At 42.5% G+C, this 7449-nt stretch overlaps 1 long non-coding RNA gene across 1 annotated transcript in view; it reads left to right on the top strand.

The window, feature by feature from the left end:
* Nucleotides 1-6437, top strand: part of LOC121100389 — a 25041-nt gene extending 18604 nt beyond the window's left edge. The window contains exon 2 of the long non-coding RNA XR_005832128.1: nucleotides 6378-6437. This is a non-coding gene — a long non-coding RNA (uncharacterized LOC121100389). The remainder of the gene's footprint in view (nucleotides 1-6377) is intronic.
* Nucleotides 6438-7449: the final 1012 nt, after the last annotated feature.

Here is a 7449-nt window from a genome sequence, read left to right as displayed (position 1 = left end):
TCCCGGGATGTGCGCCCCACACCCGGCGTCCCAGCCCTCACTTCCAGGGCCGGCACGTCTCTGTCCTTTTTGCTTCTAACACTGCCAGCTGCCCTCGGTTCCTGCGCACTCTCCCTACGTCCCTGTTTCAGTATGGTTCGTGTGCTCCTGAGCTCCCGGTATCAGTCCGGTTCCAGTGAGTGCTCCGGAGCTCTGGTTTTCAGTCTGGTCATGCCCGGGTTCCCGGGCTCAAGGTCTCAGTCTGCTCTCTCAGGGGTGCTGGTCCGAGCGTCTGCCCACTCTCCCGTGTAGGTGGCTACTGCTTCCCGGTGCCCCAACACGGCGGCTCCCTCCCCCTTCCGTTTATCTTCCGATATCTGTGCACAGTTTCATGGCTCCCCGCTTCATACCTCAATACTCAGCGCTGGAGATGTTCATTTGTAGAGATCCAGATGCGTCTTCCTGCGTCTCAGGCTGGTTCCGTGGTTGTTTAGGCTTGTCTGGTACCTATCCAGCTCGACTCGGAGGACTGGCTGAAAACGGTGTCTCCTACTCCTCCGCCATCTTAACTCCTCCTCAAATACCAGTATTTTTGATCACACACTCAGAAGATGCCTAGATTCATTCCAAAATGTGCTTATGGGAGGAGATGAGACCAATAAATATCTTACCATGATATTACACAGAGTCATCTTCTAGAATTAGCCGAAATAAACTTACAATTTAAGAAAAGATTAAGCTAGGACACATTTTGATGTCAGTATGGACAAAACTGAAGGAATGCTTGTAGAAATAGGAGGAGTGGGACAAATGGAGAATTTAGAGCCTAAGCACAATTCTGCCTGCCTACAGTCCACTCTTTCTGTTTTGTTTTATTTCATAGCCATTCTTCTCCTTTTTTTTTTTTTGGATATAATTGACATTGTCTTAGGGATCCATCCATTCTTATGGCAAAAGTGTATATTAAGCTTTAAACTTCCAAAAGTGCAGAATAGACATTATCTAATGTTAAATTATTATTCAAAAATAATTTCCGTTTATAAAATTCATTGTGTGGCCAGGTGTATTTTGGGGTAAATGGCTATAAATACAGATTACCCATCTGCTGCTGTCTTTGAAAAATGCAGTACTTCTTATTCTCATTTTATTTCTCCTTTGCTCTCATGCTGTCATTAGCTTCAAAGTGAGGACCATAGACAGTAAAGATATGCAGGGGATCCCGAAGTTGATGTAAATCAGGCCCACTGTGGACTGATTTTGGATGCAGCTGTTACTCAATTTTACAACACACGTTCACTGTACATTTGTGTTTTTCTAAATTACAAAAGTCAGTAATTTAACAGAGTCCTGTAAGACAGTTCAAAATAACTTCTCCTCTGGGGCGCCTGGGTGGCACAGCGTTTAGGCACCTGCCTTCGGCTCAGGGCGTGATCCTGGCGTTCCGGGATCGAGCCCCACATCAGGCTCCTCCGCTATGAGCCTGCTTCTTCCTCTCCCACTCCTCCTGCTTGTGTTCCCTCTCTCGCTGGCTGTCTCTATCTCTGTCAAATAAATAAATAAAATCTTTAAAAAAAAATAACTTCTCCTCTTTCAACCATTTGAATATTTTACCGGAGTACCTTTGATGCCAGTGAAATTATTCTCACTTTTGAAAGTAATTAACGCTTTGTGCAAAGAAGTAAAATAGGAGTGCTGTTGAAGTCGATTAGTATAAGAAAAGTTTATTTTATTCTTTGTTTGTAATTTTTTTCCTATAAAATATTAGTTTACGATTTCTAAAAGGTGTCTATACTCTGAAGATGAAATAATTACTGTATAATCTTTACAAAGATGTTAGTTTTCCGAAACTATCAAATATAAAATATTCAGATGTGAAAAAATGGTACATGTCGTATATGTGATAAGTTTTATCATCGTAGGTTTAAAAATTATTCTTGAGGCTTGTCATCTCAGACATGTAAGGCATGAAATTGTTAACCACAGAGATAAGATTTTTGGCATACAAACGCAAGCTCTATCTTGAAATTAGCTCTTTTTCTTTATATGTTTATGGCAAAATATGTGATGAAAGTATAAAGTTTAAAATTTGAAGCCCTTCCAAAGGGTAGTGATTAAAATCACATTGAAATGACTACATGAAAAGGTACTCATTCTTCACATATTGTAGGAGTTACTTGTGTTAAAAATAATTCAGCTGAGTAAATTTTAAAGATCTATTGGCTTTATTGAATGATTTGTGATTCTGGCAGCATCCCATCTAGCAGTTAGAAAAGAACTCTGAAGAGCTGTATAAGATAACAAAAAGTGGATTGGTTGTGGCAAGGTCACGTTCCTGTAGGGCACTCAGGGTTCTATCAGGCAGATTACCTCACTAGTGCTGATTAGGTAGCTCCTAATTGCCTGGTTTGATCATCCATTTCTGGGAGAGCTCAAACCATAAATTAAATTAAGTCTTGGTTTGGTGACTGTGGGGCTTAGCATAAGTGACTCCGTTGTGGGCCTGTTCTTTTGTTTTTTATATCTTGTGAGATACTGTATCCTCAAATGTTCCTGTTTTGGGTTATGTTTATTATGCTCTCTCTCTCTGTGTCAAATAATTAGCATTGTTTTTATTAACCGAAGATATCGTATTAAAATTTTACATCTAGATCCACTCTGAGTAGTTTGCAAAACCATTAGGAATTGGTTAGTAAACTAATGAAAGCTCATTTCTTGAGATCTCTAATAAAAAACTTCTCTTAACCCATTGTAGGACAAACTGCCTCCAAAGATTTTATTGAATATTTATACATTTTTATTTTAATTTCTATACAGGGGTTAATGAAGGACTTACTTGGAATCCTCTTCAATTTCTTTTCTTTTTCTTTTTCTCTTTTTTCAACCTTTTCATTCTCTTTCCCTACCATCCTCAAATTTTTAGCCTCTGGCAAGAAAAATATGAATCCAGAGGCAAGCTTTTTGACCACTAATTTCAAAAGCTATCTAGTAAGAAAAGGGGTTCTACTGAAAGCTAAAAGTGAAACCAAATTAAAGTACAAAAACTGACATTGAAATCAATAATGCAAAAAGTAAGAACTTCACTGAATTTCACTTTCACTAAATATCTTTCATGTGTCTTTAGAATGGTGACCTTGAAAACAGTTACACGTTTTTGCTTTTATTCCCAAGGGCTACTTGCCAACCATATTATGCTTTCCAAGTTGGATCTCATTTTGTGGTTGTCCTTTAATCACTGAAGGTCCCTTTTTATCATTTCTGTACTAATTGGTGTTAAAACACTTGACAATTTATTGTGATTTAAGTTTCATTAGCTTGCATCTCTTTCCCCGTTCAATGATTAATAGAGATGTTAAATATATTACAACCTAATAACAATGCCCTCTCTACCCTGCCTGTATCTCTCCTCAACTAGTTAGCAATATGTTTTCTTGATGGAAGCAAAATATGGTTTCAGTCCAGTGTCCTGTGAAGAATTAGGCTGCTGAACTTTGATAACGTGAAGATTCATGGTCCCAGTCAGCCTATGATATTATATAAGTTGAGAGTTGTTATTTTAATTAATGGATAAAAATTTATGTCAGTATTTGTATGAAATCAAATAATAGCCTTTTAGATATGAAACTTACTTCTAAAAAAATTTTCACACACACACACACACATGCATGCACACGCACACAGTCCTTAGGATACAGATATTTTAAAAACTAATTTACAAATTCCAATTTACACTTTTCAATTTCTTGAAGACATCTTAAAGTGGATTTAATCCCAAAGGTGGGCTTCAATTAACCTCATCTCAGAATGATTCTTGCACCATTTTTAAAAACAACTTTATTGAGATGAAATTCATGTATCACAAAATTCACCCTTTTAAAATAAAAAGTGGTTTTTCATATATGCAGTGGTGCAACCATCAGCTGCTACCTTAACTGTAAGGCATGTATTGTCATATGTTGTTATTACAACTTTTTATTATATTACTTGACCATGTTATTTATTATAGCTTATATATTTACTTCCTGTTTATTTATACAGACATTATTTTCTTTTTTTTTTTTAAGATTTTATTTATTTATTTGACAGAGATAGAGACAGGCAGTGAGAGAGGGAACACAAGCAGGGGGAGAGGGAGAGGAAGAAGCAGGCTCACAGGGAGGAGCCCGATGTGGGGCTCGATCCAATAACGTGGGGATCACGCCCTGAGCCAAAGGCAGACGCCCAACTGCTGTGCCACCCAGGCACCCCTAGACATTATTTTCTTGACATGATTCCAAGTTCATTATTGGCCCAACAGATATGCTTTTTTAAAAATAATTTTTATTTTGTTCAACAGATATGCTTTTAACACAATATTTAATTGGATGTTTTGAGTATAGCAACAAGGTAAAATGAATATGCGTCAGATGACATTAGGCTGATTTTATAAAGGAAATACCCCAAAAGCCTTTATGCAACTCATTGTCTCACGTCCAGATGCTGTCCTTAGACCCTGGCAGGTGGGGTCTTTATCTAGGTCTCTATGCCTCAGAGATTGCACTGGTTTGAATAGCTTCCCCTGACACCAAAAAACAATTTGTCTGCCCAGAACCTCAGTATATAATCTTATTTGTAAAGAGGGTCTTTGCTAATGTAATGAAGTTGAGATGAGGTCATACCGAAATAGGGTGTGCCCCTAAATCCAGTGTATATGGCAGTCTTATAACAAGATACAGATTTGGACACAGAGACAAAAGGCCATGTGAAGACATAGGCAGAGATTGGTGTGAAGTGTCTACCAGACAAGGAACATCAAGGATTGCCAGCAACCACCGAAAGCTAAAAGAGGCCATAATTCCACTCTAGAGCCGTCAGAGGAAGGATGGCCCTGCCGACACCTTGATTTCAGGTTTCTAGATTGTAGAACTGATAGAATAGTTTTTCTGACATTTTAAGCCACACATTCTGTGGTACTTTATTTATAGCAGCCCCAGGGAACAATACAGGATCTCCACACTTGGGATATCTTCCTCAAAAATGTTTAAGTTCCCCTCTGGTGTCCAGGTACGGTATCCATGGGAAGCAAGATGACTGAAGCAGCATCACGTATAAATGATAAAACTAGGATGAAATACATGGTATTAGGAAAATTTAGAGGTAAGAAGATATATGTTGTTTCTAAATGGACATTCCAAAGACTCAGAAGATTCTGTAAAATAACAGTATTGCTACCTTTTTCTTTGGATGGAAGATATGAAATTAACCAGGAATGGTGCATTTGGCAAAAAAGGACATGAAAAGGTAATGAATGTCTGGGTCAGAGGATCTGAAGAGGAAAAGATGGTGCCTTAATATTGCATTTGGTATTCACATTCTGTGATTGGACAATTAACAAAATGTAAGGGTTTTTTTTCTGTACTCATTATTCTCCATCTTCATTGATGAATGATAATATATCACATGGGCCCATGGCATAGATTTTTTTTTTTGAAGAGATTTTATTTATTTGAGAGAGAGAGGGGATGCACAGGTCGGGGAGGGGACAGAGGGAGAGGGACAAGCAGACACCCCACTGAGTGGGGAGCCCATCATGGGGCTCAATCCCAGGACCCTGAGATCATGACCTGAGCTAAAGTCAGATGCTTAACCGACTGAGGCACTCAGGTGCCAAGATTTTAATAATATATTTATAGTCGATGGTATTATAGACAAAATCACAACAGAAACCATTGACTCAAGGACCACAGAGCCCAGGGATGGTCCAGCCGCACCCATACTAAATATTAGAAACTAAGGGGAAAGAGCATTTGTAAAGAGGATTGTCTGTTCATTAATACTTGCCTATCCAACCTTCCAACAAAAGCAAGGGGAATGGGTAGGATGCTCTTGTCTCCAAGATAAGAGGTTGGGTTTCCGTGGGATAAATAGAAGAGCTTAATATATATCCTTTGGATTTTGGGGGGCATACTCGTATCTGACATATGGCTGAGGAGCCTGAAGGCAAGAGCCTGTTTCTTCAGGCAGCAGGAAAGATACACAGATAGAAGGGGGGAGGGGCACAAGACTTTGTTGTGAAGTAACTGAACTTCCGCTGAATGTAAGGTAAAGTTTGCCTTAGAGGTTCCTACGGTCCAAAGACAACCTCCGGGAGAGAGGAAGGCACTACGTGGGAATCACTTAGGTTGAGCTTGACTGGTGATCATCTGATCCTGAGAGACAATCACCAACAAATAGATATAAAAACCACATACAACCTGTTCTAGGGTAGTAACAGCGAAAAGACCAACAGTATTGTTAAGTTCTCTGAAGACCTTAGGGGAGACAGATTTACGTTTTGGTCAGGCCCTGAGATCACAAATTAGAATTAAAAATAGCAGTCAATAAAGAACTTTCTTGTATCCCTACCTCTGGTCCCTCTCCAGGCTTTCACCAGGAATGTGAAAATGGCATTTTGTAGTGAAGGGGAAATAAGCATGGAAAAAGAAGATCAACAACCTCTTCACATATTTAACCACAACTTGGTTAGGAAGGAAAAAAAGCATTTTCATACTGTTCATTGTCTGCTGAGTTGAGACTGTTTGCAACTTAAAATGAGAGTTAAAAGTGGTGGCGGCGACTTGCTGGAGGCGGAGCCCACATGCAAGAGGCAGCACCTGCAGGCTGGAGTCGGCCTCCGCAGCAGTGAAGGGAGCAGGCACATGCAGGGAGTGCGCCCCTGCTGGAGGTGGGTCCGAGTCCCACCCCCCCCCCACTGGAGACAGCAGGGTCGTCCACGGATGCAGCGCCCCTGCTGCAGGCACCAGCGGCAGCGCCCACTGGGCTGGAGGCCTACAGCGACCACTGAGGCAACAATGGAGGCGGCTCCCTTGCAGGAGCTGCAGGAGGCTTTGCTCTTACTGGAGGCGGCTCGTGCATCAGCATCCCGGCGCCCGCCGCAGTGGAGGAGGCGCCCTTCTCGCTGGAGGCAGCAGGGGCGACCACAAGATGCAGCGTGCCTGCCAGAGGTGCCCGCTGCAGCACCCCTGCTGGAAGCTCCCGGGGCACCGCTGTTTCTGGAGGCAGTGCCCCTGGCACAGGAAGCAGCAGGGGCGACTATGGAAGCCCCGCAGGCTGGGGTGGAGCCCCGCAGGCTGGGGGCGGAGCCCCGCACGCTGGGGGCGGAGCCCCGCACGCTGGTCGCTTCTCACTTCGGTGCTGCGCGGACTCCAGTGCGGACGTGTTGGCAGCGGTGGAGTCTTCGGCAGCGTTGATCGTGTCATCGGCGGCAGCACTGGAGGTGTCCTGGGCTTCGAGGGAGTCAGCGAGAGCGGCGGCGTCCCTGGAGGCAGCAGAGGCTGCTTTATTGGAGGGGCGTCGACTGAAGAGGTCTCGGTGTTGGAGGCAGCCCCAGCCTCGGCGGCGCTGGCGGCGGCGCCTCCCTTTGACGTCAGTGGTGCGCCGCCTCCGGCATTGAAGGTGGCGTCGCTAGAGGCATCGCTGGAGGCGGCATCCACA

Source organism: Ursus maritimus, unplaced genomic scaffold (assembly GCF_017311325.1).
Source record: "Ursus maritimus isolate PB19 unplaced genomic scaffold, ASM1731132v1 scaffold_10, whole genome shotgun sequence".
NCBI classification, from domain to species: Eukaryota; Metazoa; Chordata; class Mammalia; order Carnivora; family Ursidae; genus Ursus; species Ursus maritimus.
Note: the sequence above shows the minus strand (reverse complement) of the source record. Positions and strands in the feature narration are given on the sequence as shown.